General features: G+C 35.2%; 1 non-coding gene across 1 annotated transcript; it reads right to left on the reverse strand.

Moving 5' to 3' along the window:
* Positions 1–9143: 9143 nt before the first annotated feature.
* On the reverse strand, positions 9144–9250 carry LOC139845979 (small nucleolar RNA R71). Its single transcript, XR_011758728.1, has one exon. It is a non-coding gene; the product is annotated as a small nucleolar RNA R71 (small nucleolar RNA).
* Between the last annotated feature and the right edge of the window lie 13044 nt (positions 9251–22294).

Raw genomic sequence — 22294 nt, forward strand, 5'->3', positions numbered from 1 at the left:
CCATCTTGTCATCTTCTCTTATTGGCAGGAAGTGTGCTGATTTGGTGAGACGATTAACTATTACCCAAATAGTATCAAAACCACTTGCAGTCCTTGGCAATTTAGTGATGAAATCCATGATAAGGTTTTCCCATTTTCATTCCAGGATTTCGGGTTGTTGAAGTAGATCTGATGGTTTCTGATGCTCAGCTTTGACCTTAGAACACGTCAAAAATTCTCCTACATATTTAGCAACATCGGCTTTCATACGCGGCGACCAAAAATGTTTCTTGAGATCCTTGTACATCTTCCCCGTTCCAGGATGTATTGAGTATCTGGTTTTATGAGCTTCTCTAAGTACCATTTCTCTCATATCTCCAAATTTTGGTACCCAAATTCTTTCAACCCTATACCGGGTTCCGTCTTCCCGAATATTAAGATGCTTCTCTGATCCTTTGGGTATTTCATCCTTTAAATTTCCTTCTTTTAAAACTCCCTGTTGCGCCTCCTTTATTTGAGTAGTAAGGTTATTGTGAATCATTATATTCATAGCTTTTACTCGAATGGGTTCTCTGTCCTTTCTGCTCAAGGTATCGGCTACCACATTTGCCTTCCCCGGGTGGTAACGAATCTCAAAGTCGTAATCATTCAACAATTCAATCCACCTGCGCTGCCTCATGTTCAATTGTTTCTGATTATATATGTGTTGAAGACTTTTGTAGTCGGTATATATAATACTTTTGACCCCATATAAGTAGTGCCTCCAAGTCTTTAATGCAAAAACAATCGCGCCTATTTCCAAATCATGCGTCGTATAATTCTGCTCGTGAATCTTCAATTGTCTAGACGCATAAGTAATTACTTTCGTTCGTTACATTAATACACAACCGTGACCTTGCTTTGAGGCGTCACAATATATCACAAAATCATCATTCCCTTCAGGTAATGACAATATAGGTGCCGTAGTTTACTTTTTCTTTAACAATTGAAATGCTTTTTCTTGTTCATCTTTCCATTCAAATTTCTCCCCTTTATGCGTTAATGCAGTCAAGGGTTTTGCTATTCTGGAAAAGTCTTGGATGAACCTTCTGTAGTAACCAGCCAGTCCTAAAAATTGGCGTATATGCTTCGGAGTTTTCGGTGTTTTCCACTTTTCAACGGTTTCAATCTTTGCTGGATCCACCTGAATACCTTCTTTGTTTACTATGTGATCGAGAAATTGAACTTCTTCCAACCAAAATGCACACTTTGAAAACTTAGCATACAGTTTTTCCTTCCTTAACAACTCTAGCACTTTTCTCAAATGTTCTTCATGCTCTTGGTCATTCTTTTAGTAAATAAGTATGTCATCGATGAAAAATATGACAAACTTGTCAATGTATGGTCCACACACTCGGTTCATGAGGTCCATGAACATAGCTGGTGCGTTGGTCAACTTAAACGGCATAACCATAAACTCGTAATGACCATAACACGTCCTAAAAGCAGTCTTTGGAATATCATCCTCCTTGACCCGCATTTGATGATACCCAGAACGTAAATCAATCTTCGAATAAACCGACGGGCCTTGTAGTTGATCAAATAAGTCGTCGATTCTCGGTAGTGGGTAGCGATTCTTGATGGTAAGTTTTTTCAACTCTCGGTAGTTGATACACAACCTAAATGTACCATCCTTCTTCTTGACAAACAAAACAGGAGCTTCCCATGGTGATGTACTTGGTCGAATGAAACCACGCTCTAAAAGTTCTTGTAACTGACTTTGTAATTCTTTCATTTCGCTGGGTGCGAGTCTGTATGGAGCACGAGCTATTGGTGTAGCTCCTGGTACAAGATCTATTTGAAATTCAACGGATCGATGTGGGGGTAATCCCGGTAATTCTTTCGAAAATACATCGGGAAATTCTTTTGCGACGGGAACATCACTGATGTTCTTTTCTTCAGGTTTAACTTCCTTGATGTGGGCTAGAATGACATAACAACCTTTTCTTATTAGTTTTTGCGCCTTCAAACTACTAATAAGATTTAATTTCGCATTGTTCTTTTCTCCGTACACCTTTAAAGGTTTTCCCTTTTCACGCATAATCCGAATCGCATTTTTGTAACAAACGACCTCTGCTCTCACCTTTTTCAACCAGTCCATGCCAATTATTATATCAAAACTCCCTAACTCGACTGGTATTAAATCAATTTTAAATGTTTCATCCCCCAGTTTAATTTCTCTATCCCGACATATATTATCTGCTGAAATTAATTTACCGTTTGCTAATTCGAGTAAAAATTTACTATCCAAAGGCATCAATGGGCAACTTAATTTAGCACAAAAATCTCTACTCATATATCTTCTATCCACACCCGAATCAAATAAAACATAAGCAGATGTATTGTCAATAAATCATAGCAAATAGAAGAGAGCATTAACTGTGGATGACAATGATTATAGAAGAAGTAAGGACTTTGAAATATAAGGGAAGATATAAAACCCAACAACAACCCAGAAATCACAAACCGTATATATCAATGCATATAGCAATATAAAGACACGGGAGAACTAAAAACACTATAAAACCAAGAGTATAGTAGAAGTAAATAGATTCTTCCGGAGGCAGATGAAAAAGAAGAGCGACAGATATGAAAGTGAGGAGTATATCAAGAATCGGCACTGGATGAAGCATATTGACAAATACTTTAAAATATGAGTTGAGAAGGTGTCAGTTGTAAGAAAACAAATGAGGTGGATTTATAGTGAAATATCCGACAGAGAAATCAAAATAGATTATCGCATTAATTCGAAGAGGATCATAATTTCCTTAATCGCCGAATAATCAAATCCAATATAGATTACAAAGATTTTCTTTTCGGAGATCAATCGTGATGACGTTAAAAGATACAACGAATCACTATGATCTTATTTCATTCATTTACGATAACTTCACTCACACACTTCGAGTAATTGAATTATTTTATCCATTCTTCTTGAACATGATAAAACTCTATAATCGTTATAATAACATTCTCATTGTTAGTCATGACGACCTCTATCAAATTTCGGGGACGAAATTTCTTTAACGGGTAGGTACTGTGACGACCCGAAAATTTCCGACCAAATTTAAACTTTAATCTTTATATTATTCCGACACGATAAGCAAAGTTTGTTAAGTTAAATCTCAAGAATTTTAAACTTTGTTCATACATTCATTATAACCTCGACCAAATTCCGACGATTCACGAACCGTTATATATAAATAGATATGTTATGTATATATATATATTATAACTTGAGAATATTAATAAAGTATTAAACGTATAATACTTTACACGAACGTATTTGTTTCAATATGATTTTCCACGAAATTAAAAAAAATATATATTAAATGATTGAATTATCAGAAACATTGAATTATGATTACAAGTCTCTGTTGAGAGGTCCACTATGATTTGAGAAAATCTATTCCTCTTAACGATATTCAGAATAATTTGTAAAGCTATTTATAAATAAAAACAAAAAGTGTCATTTACGAAAGTTAGACAAAAGTTAGTGGAGAATTGGTTTCCATAATATTCTATTAATCTATTTTCAAACGTACAAAGACGTTTTCAGTTTAAAAAGAACTTTATTATTAAAACGTATATAACTTTTATAAATATCTAGAATCACTTTTAACAACTCATTACTTAACCAGTATAATAAATATAACGATATTTATATTTTATTTCATTAAATATATATAATGAATTAAATTAATATTATATATATTTATACGCGTATTATACATACATAGTTTTTATACTTTTACTATACTTTAACTATACCTTTACTTTACTTTTACTTTTACTTTACTTTAACTTTAATAATTCACTTTAATAATTCATACTTTAATAATTCACTTTAATAATTCATACTTTAATAATTCACTTTAATAATTCACTTTAATAATTCATACTTTAATAATTCACTTAATAATTCATACTTTAATAATTCACTTTAATAATTCAAAAATCTATTATAAATAGAATTCAATAGGTTTCATTATTTCATTGAAACTTGAAAATATATTTCTCTAAACTCTCTCAATCGATTTATATATATATATATATATATGTGCTCTGTATTATTTCAAGATATTATTAGTATACATAAAATATTACGACGGAGTACTGTCCGAGTGATTTTAAAATAGTTTTTTTTGAATGAGTCGAAGCTAAGGAAATTATGGGTTATAGCTATGGAGGTGATGGGTATAGTTCATGGGTATGCTCGTGAGGTCAATCTAGTGTTTATCATCTCCGTTGCTTCTACGTACTTTCCTGCAATATTGAATCTCAATATTGATACGTTCGTGAATCCGAGGCCAACCTTGCACTTGTTAAATAACGTTATATGTATTTTTACTACGAAATACAGTATTGTGAGTTTCATTACTCCCTTTTTATATATATTTTTGGGACTGAGAATACATGCGCTGTTTTTATAAATATTTTACGAAATAGGCACAAGTACTAAAACTAATTCTACGTGGGTTTAAACCAGAAATATACCCTTAGCTTGGTAACATTAAACTACTTGTCTATGTACGGTAGGCGTGAATCCTAAAGATAGATCTATTGGGCCTGACAAACCCCATCCTGACTATGGGATGCTTTAGTACTTCGAGGTTATTTTAAACACACCTGATCTGGTGTACTTCAGAGGGTAATACATGAACGTTAAGGCTTGTTACCGGGTGCCTACAACTTATAGAATGCTTTTATACACTTGCGAGTGTACATATATTTATAAACGGAAATCTTGTGGTCTATTAATATATTGAAATGATTGTTATGATAAACCTATGAACTCACCAACCTTTTGGTTGACACTTTAAAGCATGTTTATTCTCAGGTATTAAAGAAATCTTCCGCTGTGCATTAGCTCATTTTAAGGATATTACTTGGAGTCATTCATGGCATATTTTGAAAGACGTTGCATTCGAGTTATTGAGTTCATCAAGATTATTATTAAGCCAATTATAGTTGGATGTATTATGAAATGGTGTGCATGCCGTCAACTTTCGTTGTAAAGAAAGTTTGTCTTTTAAAAACGAATGCAATGTTTGTAAAATATATCATATAGAGGTCAAATACCTCGCGATGTAATCAACTATTGTGAATCGTTTATAATGTATATGAACGGGTCCTTTCACTACCCGTTAAGTTCATACTTAGTAGCTATTATACAATTCAACTACTACGATTCTATATGAAAAACTTATTACAATAATATTTCTCGTTCAAACTTTTATACAATATTTTACAAACATACAATACCACTATTATACATATAGGATGAAATATAGCACATAATAACTTGCTACACGGCAGCTATAAAGGTAATTCTAATTAATACGCAAGTTGTTTAACAAAGGCAATAAAGACACGTAATTCATAAGTCCAGAAACAGGTTATGCATTCTGGTTTTACTAAAACGACTTCCCATCCTTGATCTTGTGAAAAGTAACCGTTATGACCATTGGCTAGGCAGCATGTTGTAATGTCGTCAAAAGGACGAGGGTTTCGTAATGCCCATCAGCCTCGTATAAAAACCTTGTTTCTTACCCCAACTACTGAGTCCATCACTTGTGGGAATGTTTCATTTAATAGTTGTAATCGGATATTCTTTTTCTCACTTTGGTGAGAAGCGAACATCACTAACCTGTAAGTATAACATGCTTCTTTATGTTGCATGTTAGAAGCTCTTTCTAATTCACGAAATCCTATGTTGGGATATGTTGAGTCAAAATAGGTTCTTAACCCGTAGCGGAAAATTGCATTTGGTTTCCCCGCATTTAACGCTTTAAAGAAAACACGGCGTAACTTACGGTCTCCCCAATGTGATATACCCCACCTATCAAAGGAAAGCCTTTTATAAACTAAGGCATTTCTGGAAAGTCTTTCAAATGTTTGACAAGTTAATTTCGCCATAACTAATTGTGCTGATGAATTCTGACCGACTCTAGACAAGATATCATCAATCATATCCTCTGGTAGGTCTTCTAAAATATTCAGTTGTTTACCCTTAACTTCCATTTGGTATTTTTATACTGTAAAAATAGACGAGGGTTAGATTCATAAAAGATAATTAACAAACAATATGATGTGTGCAGCGGTGTATATGAAATACTATTATTGTTTATTATGAAATACGACGAAATTACACAAGTTTTATTTATTTATTTATGGGATATATCTAAATCTTGCTACAACACTATAGGCAGTGTACCTAATCGTAGAGTAGTGTAGTTTTTAGTAAGTTCGGTTCGTTCCACAGGGAGCTAGTGATAACGTACTATATTTTTAACAACTATATTTATACAAATATATATAATTATATATAGGTAGTAATATTATAAAAGGGGGTTTTACCGTTTAATGACCAGTTTGTCGATTTTATATTTTAAGTTTAAAGAAAAATGACGATAATATAAATGACAGAATTTAAATTGCGATAAAGTAAATTGCAGTAATTAAAATGACAGTAAATAAAGGTACGATGAAATATGAAATAAAAGTATTATGCTTATTTAAACTTCCGTAATCATGATGTTTGACGTTTTGATTTTAATTTATTTATCTGGGTTAATTGTCCTTTGTCCTGGATTTATTTGATACCTATCTGGTTTTTGTCTGATATTGCTCAATTACATCATATATATATCTCGCAATATCATGTGAAATACTCTCGAATCAAGGATAGTTAAGGCAGTTTCTACAAGTAATACACAAAGGTATGAAAAGTGTATCGTAAAGTGGTTTATAAAGAATTTTGGTGAATTATGACCATTCTATAAGTTGTGATTTCATCATAGTTGATCTCGATACAAGTTATGGTCAAATTAGCGCTCTAAAACGATAAAACAAGGCTTCAGGTATGTTGGACGCCGTCCAAAATGATTGGGACGCCATCCAAATGAAGGGAGATTTGGAAAAAACGAGACAGAACAATTCTGCACAACTGGACGCCGTCCAGAAATCTGGACGCCGTCCAGCCCTTCACAACTGGATGATGTCCAGAAATCTGGACGCCGTCCAGGCCTTTACAACTGGACGCCATCCAGAAATCTGGACGCCGTCCAGAAGTAGGTTTCAGCATACTTTTTGCTTTTGACCAACTTTCACCACTTTAAAAGTGTATTATTGAGAGAGATACGGACAGTTACGAAACAGAGGAGTTCCAAGACGATTTTAGGAGCAAAATTGGAGAATTCCAAGCTCTTGGAAGAGGCTTAACATCCAAGAATCAAGATTCAACACCTTCTCCATTCAAGATTCATTCTCTATTAGGTTGATTTCTTGTTCTTCACAATGAATTCTACTTATCAATTGATTGTTATTTTGTTTGTTAATATGATTGTTGGCTAAACTCTATAATGTTTGTCTAGATTAATAACTGAGGTATTGGATGTAATCTTATCGATTGAATGTATTATGTGTGATAGTTTAAAGCTTGAATTAAAAAACCATGCTTATTGATGTTAAATCATTTGTATCTAGTTAATTGATATGTTGTTGATAAAGAGAACTCTTGTTGATGTATCATATTGATTTACACTTAACTTGTCTTAGATTGATTGTTTACTAAACCGGACCAAGGGGGTAAATTAGATCAAAATGATTAGACGATATAGGAATGAATTGTGTAGAGCGAACGCAAAAGACAATTGTTATTCGAGTCTTTAATCTAGCTAATCAACTAGTCACAAACGAAAAAGTCTAGGTGATAGGGAACCCTCCACTTAGTAATTCTAGTTTGAGTACTTGCTAAAGAGAACTCTTGGCAAGTCGATTTGAGTGATTAGCATATATATCATAGTTATTTGGTTACAAACACGAGAACTATAGAGAAAATGGAACCCTTGATCTTGTAATCGAGTTTGCGTGTTTACTAAAGAGAACTCTTGGAAAATCTATTAGGTAACTTACACACATAGTCATTCAATCGGGTCTTAACAATATAACTAACATCCAATACCGAGGGTAAAATATCTAGATGAACATTTCATATATTTGATCTTAATCAAACTATCTTGTTTGCTTTCTTTGCACTTGTTTTCATTATATAAACTTAAAAGACCAAAAATATTGTTTTTACTTTTAATCTTCTCTGATTTGGCTAAATCGTTAAATAGCCACAAAAACATAATATCTTGTACCTTTAAGTTTCATTTACTTAGTTAATCACAATATAGTTTCTAATTTTAGTTTGACTAATCCAACTGTCCTTGGAACGATACACGGAACTAAACCATTATTTATACTACTACACGATCGGGTACACTGCTCGTTAGTGTGTAACAATCTTCAATCGGTATTTTTCCATACTATTTCATATAACAATTCATATATCACGTTTTGCACATTAAGTTTTTGGCGCCGCTGCCGGGGACAGTTTTGTGTCAAAATAGAATTGTTAACTAATTTGTGATTAAGTAGTTTCTTAATTATTTTAAATTATTAATAGTCTTTGATTTTAATTTTGTAGAATCGGTGCATTTAATAGTTTTGTTAGTTGTGTGATTGACAGATTTTAGGTTGCATATGCTACATACCCGAAGTTCAGATTCTCCATTACTTACACCGCTTACAGAACCTGATAGAAAGCTTGGTAGGATCCCAAAAGAAGTACTTGAACTTTTTGAATCTTCATCAAAGCAGGAAACTTTTGATTCAGAATCAAGTACAACCAAGCCGAGATATTCTGAATTTGGCGAGCCCGTTCCTCCTCCAAAATTTGAAATGGAAGGAGAAGCAAGACCGGTGGTACCAAGACAATCAATGGCAGCCAAGATGAAGGCAACCCGAACCGGACAAGGTAGTGCTATTACTCCTCCCACTGGTGAGGTAAATTTTGAAATAAAAGGACCTATTCTCCAGATGATTAATAACAGGTGTCAATTTGGTGGTGGTCCGAATGAAGATGCAAACGAACATATTCGTCTTTTTCAAGAGATATGTCTTCTTTTCAAATTTAAACCAGACACTGACCAGGCCATATTTTTAAGACTTTTTCCATGGACACTTCACGGGGAAGCATGAAGTTGGTTAGATTCATTGGCTGAGGCTACGATAGAAACTTGAGATGGTATGTTGGAAAATTTCTTAAGAAATATTTTCCAGCTTTTAAGTCCGCGAGACTCCAACACGAAATTACCCAATTCTATCAAAAGCCAATGGAAACCTTGTATGAAGCATGGAATCGATTTTTCAAAATGCTAAGAGGTTGTCCAAACCATGGTTTGGATACCTTCCAAAAAGTCTAAATCTTTTACAAGGGTTGTGATGTTGCAACCCGAATTTCCATTGATCAAGCGGCCAGAGGTTCACTTATGGACAAAACCGAGCAAGAGGCTTATGAGATAATCGAGAAGCTAGCCGATTATTCTCATGAGTGGCATCAAGAACAACCAATTACTCGTAATGCTCAAGTCCAAAGCGCCGGTGCTTATGATGACCTTAGTTCCCTAAGTGTGAAAATAGACGGTGTTGCTCGAAACATGGACAAAATCATCAAGGAAATTCATAGTATGAAAGTAGGTTGTAAATACTGTGGTGGTCTCCATTTAGGAAAAGATTGTGATGCCGGTTTAACAATGGCTCAAAAAGAGGAAGTGGCTTTTATAAGCCAAAGAAATAATAATCAATTTCAAGGAAGAGCCCAATTTAACCGAAACTTTAACAACCCATACAACCCTCAAGGTCAAAAATCCAATTACCAACAAGGGTCAAGTAGTGGGTTCTAACAACAAACTGCGGGTTTTTATCAAAAACCCCAACAGGAAGATAAAAAGTCAAATTTGGAGAGTATGTTGGAAAACTTGATTGCATCACAAACTCAGCTTGTTACAAATATAAACCAAAAAAACGAGAAAAACGAACACCAGTTTAGAAACCAACAAGCCTCAATTCAGAATTTGGAGAAGCAAATGAGTGGCTTAGCTAGTTTACTTAGTGAAAGAAAACCAGGGAGTTTACCGGGCGATACCAATAAGAACCCCCGAAATGAGCACGCCAATGTTATCACCACACGGAGTGGTCTAGCATACAAGGCTCCAAGAATGCCCAAAAATTCTAATTTTAGTGTTCTGTTGAACCGAAATGATGAACCGGTTAAGGAGCCGGAACAAGTGGTTGAAAAGGAAGAACGGGAGAAACCCGTAGTGAAGCCATATCAACCACCGCTCCTATACCCAAGAAAGTAACAACAAGAAAGGCTAGAAGCCGAAAGGTAAAAATTTCTAGATATGTTTAAACAAATTAACATAAATATGCCTTTTATTGATGTGATCTCAGGTATGCCAAAGTATGCTAAGTTTTTAAAAGACTTACTTACTAATCGGAAGAAAATGGAGGAACTTTCATCCGTCACCATGAATGCTAATTATTCCGCAATCTTAATGAACAAAATACCAAAGAAGTTAGCAGATCCTGGGAGTTTTACCATACCATGTCTCCTAGGAGATTTGGAATGCATTAAAGCATTAGCGGATTTAGGGGCTAGCATAAATTTAATGCCTTATTCATTATATGTTAAGCTAAACCCCGGGGGTACTAAAACCAACCCGAATGGCAATTTAACTAGCGGACTGCTCTATTAAATTCTCACGTGAAATTTTAGAGAATATGTTAGTAAAAGTGGGTACCCTAGTATTTCCGGCCGATTTTGTAATTTTTGACATGGAAGAGGACACACTTGTGCCTCTTATATTGGGTCGGCCTTTCCTCAATACCGCTAGAGCTATGATAGATGTTCATGAGCAGAAATTGACCCTTAGTATTGGGGATGTTAAGGTTACCTTTTCCGTTGACCATGCCTTGCAATACCCTGAGTCTACTGATGACCAATGTTATTATTTGCAAATCGTAGACGCATATTTGGAGTTGTTCCAGGAATTTCCATAATTGCAAGGTTCGGGAGAATGCATTTTGGCAGAAGGTGATGAAGAAAACATGGTGGAAGAAGTGGAGATGTTAACCACCTTGATGGCTAACGGTTATGAGCCAAATGAATACAGAAAGTTGGATTTAAAAAATGAGTACCGATGTAAAACATTGATTGAAGAACCTCCCATTTTGGAACTCAAGCCACTTCCAAGTCACTTGGAATATGCTTACCTTCAAGAGGATTCTACTCTCCTGGTTATCATTTCATCCGAACTCTCTGTAAGTGAGAAGTCTAAACTTGTTTCCATGTTAAAAGCCCATAAACCGACTCTAGCATGGAAAATTCATGACATCAAGGGTATAAGTCCCTCTTATTGTACACATAAGTTATTAATGGAAGATAACTATAAGCCATGTGTACAAAGAAAAAGGCGACTGAACCCTAATATGCAAGAGGTCGTTAAAAAGGAGATTGTCAAACTCCTAGATGCGGGTCTTATTTACCCAATTTCGGATAGTCCTTGGGTGAGTCCGGTCCATTGTGTACCCAAAAAGGGTGGCATGACCGTTATCACCAATGAAAACGATCAATTAATTTCCACTAGGACTATCACGGGTTGGAGGGTATGTATTGATTATAGAAAATTAAATGATGCTACCCGAAAAGACCACTTTCCTCTTCGTTACATTGATTAAATGTTGGAAAGGTTAGCAGGAAAGAACTTTTATTGTTTTTTTGACGGTTTCTCGGGATATTTCCAAATCCCTATAGCACCCAAGGACCAAGAGAAAACCACCTTTACATGCCCTTATGGTACTTTCTCCTATCGACGTATGCCCTTTGGCTTATGCAATGCTCCTGCTACCTTTCAAAGGTGTATGGTAGCTATTTTTCATGATATGATTGAAGACTTTATGGAAGTATTCATGGATGAATTTTCAGTCTTCGGTGATTCTTTTGATTCATGTCTTTATAATCTTGAGCGTATGTTGATTAGGTGTAAAGAATCTAATCCTGTACTTAACTGGGAAAAATGCCATTTTATGGTAAGAGAGGGCATTGTTTTAGGTCATAAAATTTCCTCTGCGGGACTGGAGGTGGACAGAGCTAAAGTGGAAGTCATAGCCAAATTACCACCACCGTCAAATGTGAAAGGTGTAAGAAGTTTTCTGAGGCACGCCGGTTTCTACCGTCGGTTCATTAAAGATTTTTCTAAAATTGCAACCCCGATGAACAAACTTCTTGAGAAAGAAGCTCCATTTGTCTTTACGGACGAGTGTCTTAACGCCTTTAACCTCCTTAAAGCAAAATTCACGCAATCACCCATTCTCATATCGCCGAATTGGTCAATTCCATTCGAACTTATGTGAGATGCTAGTGACTTTGCCATTGGTGCCGTCTTGGGGCAAAGAATTGAAAAACATTTCCAGCCCATTTATTATGCTAGTAAGACATTGCAAGGATCCCAACTTAATTACACTACCACCGAGAAGGAACTCCTGGCAATTGTCTTTTCATTTGATAAATTTCAATCATATTTGGTACTAGCAAAGACGATTGTCTATACAGACCATTCAGCATTAAAATACTTGCTTGCTAAGCAAGATGTTAAACCCCGGTTAATACGTTGGGTCTTGCTTTTGCAAGAATTCGACATTGATATTAAAGACAAAAAGGGGGCCGGAAACCTAGCTGCCGATCACCTTTCTCGACTTGAGAACCCGAATCTTGAGGTTCTCCATGAGACTGTTATCCAAGATAACTTTTAGGACGAAAATCTCATGAAAATTGAGAAAATTGATGATCCTTGGTTTGTTGACATAGCCAACTATCTTGTTGGAGGGTACTTAGAAATCGGTTGGTCACATCAGAAAAGAAAAAAATTCTTTAGTGACCTGAAATACTACTTCTGGGAAGACCCTTATCTTTTTAGGCGTTGCGCAGATGGTATGATTCGGAGGTGCGTTTCGGGAAAGGAATGCACTCAAATTCTTCTTGATTGTCACCGTGGTCCAATGGGTGGGCACTTTGGTCCCCAAATTACGAGGAGGAAAATTTACGAGGCCGGTTTTTATTGGCCTACAATATTCAAAGATGCCTACGCCGTTTGTAAGGCTTGTGACGCGTGCCAACGGGCTGGTCAAATCACTAAATGGGATGAAATGCCTCAACAAAGCATCCAAGTATGCGAGGTGTTCGATGTTTGGGGAATTGACTTTATGGGGCCCTTTCCAAAATCTCATTCGTATCTCTACATACTCGTAGCTATTAATTATGTTTCCAAATGGGCGGAGGCAAAACCTCTCCCCACAAATGATGGCCGAGTTGTAGTAACCTTTTTAATGGAACTTTTCTCAAGGTTTTGCACGCCTAAAGCCCTTATCAGTGACCGGGGCACCCACTTTTTCAATAAGCAATTAGAAAAGGTGTTTAAAAGATATGGAGTGATCCATAAAATTTCAACATCTTATCACCCTCAAACAAGTGGGCAGATAGAGAATACCAATCGATCTCTAAAACGCATACTTGAAAAGACCGTTGGTGCAAATCCAAAAGGGTGGTCTGTTAAGTTAAAAGATGCATTATGGGCCTTTCACACAGCCTATAAAACACCTATTGGAACCACTCCTTTCCGAATGATATACGAAAAAGCATGCCATCTCCCTTTGGAGATTGAACACAAAGTGCATTGGGCGCTAAGGGCACGTAATTTGGATTACCAAGAGGCGGGTCGGTTACGTTTGACCCAGTTGAATGAATTAGATGAGTTGAGGCTTGAAGCCTATGACAACTCTCTAATTTATAAGGAAAAGACCAAACAATGGCACGACAAGAGATTGAAAAATCCAAAGGAATTCATGGAAGGAGATCGTGTCCTTGTTTACAATGCTCGTTTCAAGTTATCACCAGGAAAGCTTAAGTCCCGATGGTCGGGACCATTTGTTGTTAGAAGGGTGTACCCTTATGGTACAATTGAAGTGGTGAACTGGAAGGGCGATATTTTTAAAGTGAATGGCCACCGGGTCAAACACTATGTCGATGGTCCCCTGGAAATTGAAGACGAGGTTAGCCTCAACTTCGAGAACAAAGCCTAAATCAAAATGGGAACGAGTTGGGTGAATGACTCGTTAAAGAAATTTCACGCATGTAAATAGTGTGAATCGAGTGTTTTATGATTAGTTTGATTGTTTTTAATGTACAAAATGACCTATGATGATGATATGAGCTTTTGTGTGTTGAAAATGGAAATTTTTATGAGTTTTATGAAGATTTTGAGCCACCAGACCATTGGGACGCCGTCCAAAAAGCCTTGGACACCGTCCAATTTTAAAGGATTTTCGAAAAAAGAAGTCAGTAAGTTTTAGTGTAACTGGACGCCGTCCAAATTTTTGGACGCCGTCCAGCTCTTCAATACTGGACGCCGTCCAGATTTTTGGACGCCGTCCAGCTCTTCAATACTGGACGCCATCCAGATGTCTGACCCAGAAAAAAAACGCGTTTTATATCATTCTAACCCAATTTTCAACCACAAAACACACTTCTCTCTTATTCCTTATCCCACAAACGAACCAACTCTCAAATCAAATTCGTGCATTCTTCCTTTAAATTCAAGATTGAATCATGTTTTCTAGGGTATTGCTAATCTCTTTTCATACTTTTCTTTCTCAATTACTTGATTTGTATGTCTATATGCATAATTTAGTGAAAGATAAGTGTGGGGTGTTTGATTTGCATGATTCTTGTTTAGATTAACATGCCTCAGTTGTTTAATTACCCATTATGTCTTGATTTTGCAATAATTACATGTTTAAGGGGTATGCTCATGATTCTAGGGTTTGTGATGATTAAATCCGAAATTAGGGTAATTAATTCAAGATATTGAGTTTGTTTGTGTTGTTTATGAAGCTTGTGAAGTGTTTAATTGTTGTTGATGATATAGATGTTAATTTGGCCCGGTCATAAATTGAATGTTCTTGAATTTTTAGCATGCTTTGAATTGTAATGATCTTATGAAGGATGTATGCTTGATTTTCATTTGTTTAAAGCCTATTAAAGTGGATGGATGCTATAATGTAGTGGCTTTATAATGGTCATTTTGAACTAAATTGTGATAACTAGTGCTATGATTATAATGAATATCATTAGAATGCAAGTTTAAATGTCATGACCTATGAACGCCACATGCTTGAGTTCTAAGTTGATGCCTAATTGTGAATTTTGTGATCCACATTTTTGTGAGAGTGTATTTGCTAGTTTATGTTGACTTTGGTTGACTGTGATCAATTATTCTGAACATACGCCTTTGCTTATATGAATCACAATGCTTATGAACTTTGAATAGTATGATTAATTCCCCTTGCTACTCGGTTATGTTTTTAGCTAACATTAACACAACGGTTTCTATGTTCTTTGGTTTGGTGTTATTATGTTTTGCAGGTACAATCCAGTAGGGGTGGACAACCGAAAAGGGGCAGAACATCAAGAAACGTTCCACCACCGCCACCGGTTCAACAACATTCATCATCATCATCTGGCGAAGAAGAAGACGCTCAAAATAATCCAATAGTTTGGTTAGAAAATCTTCGGGACGATGATGATTATGGGAAAACTTTTGCTCGAATTACCCGTCGACCAATTAATGCTACATGGTATTTGGACTGGGCTCCTTTGATTGAGGCGGGTATGCATGCCCATGTCACTCGTTTGTTAGCTATACCATATAGTAACAGATTGACCTACGCATGGGAACAAATTTTCAGTCTACACGGTCAAGTGTTTCCCGTGCTATGTAAAGAATTTTACTCAACTTTCCGATTCAATAATGTTCGCGATCTACTCTCGGATGCTTTCTTTAGATTCCGGCTAGGGGATGATGAAAGAAGTTTAAGTAGTTTTGGGTTATGTAGAGTTTTGGGTATTTTTCACGAGCTTACTGACGCACAATTAAGGCAATATTTGGTAAGCTCAGAGTATCATGGTGGAGTGAGTTTTAATGAACAATCCTTTTGGAGAAGGATTAGAGGGCCAAATTCATCTAGCCCGTTCAATCAAGCAGACACATGTATACTGAAATAGCAACCCCTGACGATAAGCTACTCCATCGACTTATCGCATGTACCTTTAATGCGAGAGTCGAAGGACATGAAAAGGTTAAGTCTCTAGATCTATGTATAATGGATCAAATAAAATGGGGTTGTCAAACCGATATACCGGGGTTAATTGGGAACTATTTTCTGGGTATCGCTACGGATGCACGAAGAGACAAACCGCTTCTAGGGGGCCACTACATTACGCGGATTGCTCGTCACTTTAATATTGATCTTAATCGCCTGATCAAATGTGACCATGCAATGAAACCTTTAAAAAAGGTTTCTTATGTTAACGCCAAGATTTTGATGTACGACGGAAATAGGCGTTTGGTACCTTTTGTAGCAGGTGGCGCGAGTGGTAGTGGAGCGAATGTACAACAGGAACAACAAGAGGAATAGGAAGCAGAAATGGAAGCCCAGACAAATGTTCAAGATCAAGGTCCTTGGTATCCGTCTCAATCTGGTTGGGATGATTTGGTCAACAGTATGAACAACACGAGGGTGAGTCAGCAAGGAATGGAGCAATGCCAGATTGCTTAAGTACATAACCAGGGATGGAATAGTTATGGTATTGATTGGAATAACCATAACACCGAGTTATATTATTCCAACCCCGATCAGTACTATGGAACAACACGTCTGACACCCCAATACTACACTGATCCTGAAAACCCACCTTCGCCTTACCCAATTTATAATACTAACGATGCGATGCAGGATGTCAGGAACCGATTTGAGCAGGAATACCCGCAAGGACGCCGAAGCAGAGATGGCTCAGAAAACTACTTTTGGTCTTACGATAACTGAAGGCCTGCGAGCTAATGAACATTTTGTTACATTTTCAAACAATCTAGTTATTTGTTATGGTGTGTATTAAAACAATATTGGTTTGTATTTTTTTTAAACTAATTGTGTGGTTTGATAATGGATGTGATTGTAAAAACACCGTTATTTTTATTATTATTTGTGTGGTTTGTTAATTTGTGCAGCGTGGTTGAACTTCAAAGACTGGCATTAAGTTCAGCAACATTTGATATTATGATGTATGTATGTTGATAATCGAGGAATGGACAATGCTCTTATGCTGGCAGTAAGTTCAGCGGCATTCGTCTACATGTTTCACGATTTACAGGTTAAAAATTTAAAAATTTCTACAATCACCCTATCACTTTGCCCTCTAAATTTAATCATTTTTTTTATTTCATGCAATGAGGGCCTTGCATGATCTTAAGTGTGGGGTGGGAGATAGAAATATATCGGGAATTCGTTTTACAAAAACTAAGGCGTTTATGATCAAAATTTTAAAATTTTCAGGTAGCCTTAGAACGAAAATTGTCCAAAAAAAACCATTTTACATACATTGTGTTTTAAAACTAGAAAAGAAATGTTGAGTTATGTTTTAAATGATTAATAGTCTTTGAAGTTGTACTATCATTCAATTATTTGAATGAAAATCCTATCCTATTAATTTAGTAAAGCTAACTTGTAGGTCACTTGTACCACGAGTGTAAACCGTGAGAGAGCGGTGATTGCATAGCGTGGTCGGAAACCGGACCTCGCGCCAGCTTAAAAACTAAACAGGACGATCCTCATTGTATCTCCTAACAAGGACAATGTTGCGTCCGACCACTTTATTATTACCCATAGGATGTATCCATTCCATCCTCAAGGAAGTAAAGTCTTCCGAACGACACACTTGCTGATTTATTTCAGAAGTTGTAGTCCAGACCAGTTGTAGGGTGACGAAAAATCTTGAAAAGTCATTGCTAAAATCGACTGGAAATCTACCAGGCCTCAATGTCAAACAGGGAAACTGGTAGTCAAAGCTTATCTCAATGAGGGAGATTTGCTGGTCAAATGGGAAGCGCACCATGATACACAAAATATCAGTGAATTGATCAGATTCCCAGTGGATAACCTTCGGAAAGGTAAGATATCAGCTTTTAAGCCTGATGAACCTCAATCTTTATGGTTGACTTAACGGATTAGATGATTACCTCGTAATTATCGATGATATCAGGACGTAATGTGTATCCTCCTAAACGCATTATTTTCTTACCAACATCTAACGATGTTAGGTACTGTGGGAGGGATTGGCTTGACCAATAGCGGAAAACCCGCACTCATTTTCCAAAAATTCAGAAAATTCGACAAAAAAATCGGAAACGCGCCTAGTGTAAAAACTAGCATTAAATTTTCAAAAACATGAAACGTTTTTCATAAGGTCCTAATTTCCGTAGGATCAAATTTTTTGGATACTTGGCTCTAAAACTCCCAAAAATGTGTGCGTGTGTTCTCATTGTGTATATAGCGTGAGTGTGATTACAATAAATGTGTGTGTTATACTTAAAGCGTGTGTTTCATATAGCGTGAGTTTGCGTTTCAAATAAACGTGTGTGTTTCATGTGTTTTGCGTTACTTGTGTGATGTGTGTACTCTATATTGTGTAAGTGTATTTGATAGGTTTCTACTTTGTAAGAATGAATTGCATGAGGACAAGCAAGGTTTAAGTGTGGGGTGTTTTGATATTGCTCAATTACATCATATATATATCTCGCAATATCATGTGAAATACTCTCGAATCAAGGATAGTTAAGGCGGTTTCTACAAGTAATACACAAAGGAATGAAAAGTGTATCGGAAAGTGGTTTATAAAGAGTTATGGTGAATTATGACCATTCTATAAGTTGTGATTTCATCATAGTTGATCCCGATACAAGTTATGGTCAAATTAGCGCTCTAAAACGATAAAACAAGGCTTCAGGTATGTTGGACGCCGTCCAAAATGATTGGGATGCCGTCTAAATGAAGGGAGATTTGGAAAAAAACGAGACAGAACAATTCAGCACAACTGGACGCCATCCAGAAATCTGGACGCCGTCCAACCCTTCACAACTGGACGCTGTCCAGAAATCTGGACGCCGTCCAGGCCTTTACTATAGTGACCCGAACTTTTCCATGTTTATATATATATTAAATGAAATTGTTATTTACATAATTAAGTGTTTCCAACATGTTAAGCAATCAAACTTGTTAAGACTTGATTAACTGAAATAGGTTTCATATAGACAATTGACCACCCAAGTTGACCGGTGATTCACGAACGTTAAAACTTGTAAAAACTATACGATGACATATATATGGTTATATATATAGTTAACATGATTTTATTATAAGTATGTATCGCATTAGGTATTTTAACAATGAGTTATATACAAAAAATGAGACTATTAATTTAAGAAACTCGAAAACGATATATATAACGATTATCGTTATAACAACGTCTTACTAGGTACATATGAATCATATTAAGATATTGATACACTTGGTTAATTATGTTAAATGATAAGTAAATATATTATTAAGTGTATTAACAATGAAATACATATGTAAAAATAAGACTACTAACTTAATGATTTCGAAACGAGACATATATGTAACGATTATCGTTGTAACGACATTTAACTGTATATATATCATACTAAGATATATTATATATCATAATATCATGATAATATAAAAATTTAACATCTCATTTGTTATAATAAACAATGGGTTAACAACATTCAACAAGATCGTTAACCTAAAGGTTTCAAAACAACATTTACATGTAACGACTAACGATGACTTAACGACTAAGTTAAAATGTATATACATGTAGTGTTTTAATATGTATTCATACACTTTTAAAAGACTTCAAGACACTTATCAAAATACTTCTACTTAACAAAAATTCTTACAATTACATCCTCGTTCAGTTTCATCAACAATTCTACTCGTATGCACCCGTATTCGTACTCGTACAATACACAGCTTTTAGATGTATGTACTATTGGTATATACACTCCAATGATCAGCTCTTAGCAGCCCATGTGAGTCACCTAACACATGTGGGAACCATCATTTGGCAACTAGCATAAAATATCTCATAAAATTACAAAAATATGAGTAATCATTCATGACTTATTTACATGAAAACAAAATTACATATCCTTTATATCTAATCCATACACCAACGACCAAAAACACCTACAAACACTTTCATTCTTCAATTTTCTTCATCTAATTGATCTCTCTCAAGTTCTATCTTCAAGTTCTAAGTGTTCTTCATAAATTCCAAAAGTTCTAGTTTCATAAAATCAAGAATACTTCCAAGATTGCAAGTTTACTTCCAAGTTTTCTAAATCCATTCCAAGTAATCATCCAAGATCAAGAAACCTTTGTTACTTACAGTAGGTTATCTTTCTAATACAAGGTAATAATCATATTCAAACTTTAATTCAATTTCTATAACTATAACAATCTTATTTCGAGTGGAAATCTTACTTGAAATTGTTTTCGTGTCATGATTCTGCTTCAAGAACTTTCAAGCCATCCAAGGATCCTTTGAAGCTAGATCTATTTTTCTCATTTCTAGTAGGTTTATCCAAGGAACTTGAGGTAGTAATGATGTTCATAACATCATTCTATTCATATATATAAAGCTATCTTATTCGAAGGTTTAAACTTGTAATCACTAGAACATAGTTTAGTTAATTCTAAACTTGTTCGCAAATAAAAGTTAATCCTTCTAACTTGACTTTTAAAATCAACTAAATACATGTTATATATCTGTATGATATGCTAACTTAATGATTTAAAACCTGGAAACACGAAAAACACCGTAAAACCGGATTTACGCCGTCGTAGTAACACCGCGGGCTGTTTTGGGTTAGTTAATTAAAAACTATGATAAACTTTGATTTAAAAGTTGTTATTATGGGAAAATGATTTTTATTATGAACATGAAACTATATCCAAAAATTATGGTTAAACTCAAAGTGGAAGTATGTTTTCTAAAATGGTCATCTAGACGTCGTTCTTTCGACTTAAATGACTACCTTTACAAAAACGACTTGTAACTTATTTTTCTGACTATAAACCTATAATTTTTCTGTTTATATTCATAAAATAGAGTTCAATATGAAACCATAGCAATTTGATTCACTCAAAACGGATTTAAAATGAAGAAGTTATGGGTAAAACAAGATTGGATAATTTTTCTCATTTTAGCTACGTGAAAATTGGTAACAAATCTATTCCAACCATAACTTAATCAACTTGTATTGTATATTATGTAATCTTGAGATACCATAGACACGTATACAATGTTTTGACCTATCATGTCGACACATCTATATATATTTTGAAACAACCATAGACACACTATATGTGAATGTTGAAGTTAGCTATACAGGGTTGAGGTTGATTCCAAAATATATATAGTTTGAGTTGTGATCAATACTGAGATACGTATACACTGGGTCATGGATTGATTCAAGATAATATTTATCGATTTATTTCTGTACATCTAACTGTGGACAACTAGTTGTAGGTTACTAACGAGGACAGCTGACTTAATAAACTTAAAACATCAAAATATATTAAAAGTGTTGTAAATATATTTTGAACATACTTTGATATATATGTATATATTGTTATAGGTTCGTGAATCAACCAGTGGCCAAGTCTTACTTCCCGACGAAGTAAAAATCTGTGAAAGTGAGTTATAGTCCCACTTTTAAAATCTAATATTTTTGGGATGAGAATATATGCAGGTTTTATAAATGATTTACAAAATAGACACAAGTACGTGAAACTACATTCTATGGTTGAATTATCGAAATCGAATATGCCCCTTTTTATTAAGTCTGGTAATCTAAGAATTAGGGAACAAACACCCTAATTGATGCGAATCCTAAAGATAGATCTATTGGGCCTAACAAACCCCATCCAAAGTACCGGATGCTTTAGTACTTTGAAATTTATATCATATCCGAAGGGTGTCCCGGAATGATGGGGATATTCTTATATATGCAGCTTGTTAATGTCGGTTACCAGGTGTTCACCATATGAATGATTTTTATCTCTATGTATGGGATGTGTATTGAAATATGAAATCTTGTGGTCTATTGTTACGATTTGATATATATAGGTTAAACCTATAACTCACCAACATTTTTATTGACGTTTAAAGCATGTTTATTCTCAGGTGAATACTAAGAGCTTCCGCTGTTGCATACTAAAATAAGGACAAGATTTGGAGTCTATGTTTGTATGATGTTGTGTAAAAACTGCATTCAAGAAACTGATTTCGATGTAACATATTTGTATTGTAAACCATTATGTAATGGTCGTGTGTAAACAGGATATTTTAGATTATCATTATTTGATAGTCTACGTAAAGCTTTTTAAACCTTTATTTATGAAATAAAGGTTATGGTTTGTTTTAAAAATGAATGCAGTCTTTGAAAAACGTCTCATATAGAGG

This window comes from Rutidosis leptorrhynchoides, chromosome 4 (assembly GCF_046630445.1).
Source record: "Rutidosis leptorrhynchoides isolate AG116_Rl617_1_P2 chromosome 4, CSIRO_AGI_Rlap_v1, whole genome shotgun sequence".
Classification (NCBI taxonomy): Eukaryota; Viridiplantae; Streptophyta; class Magnoliopsida; order Asterales; family Asteraceae; genus Rutidosis; species Rutidosis leptorrhynchoides.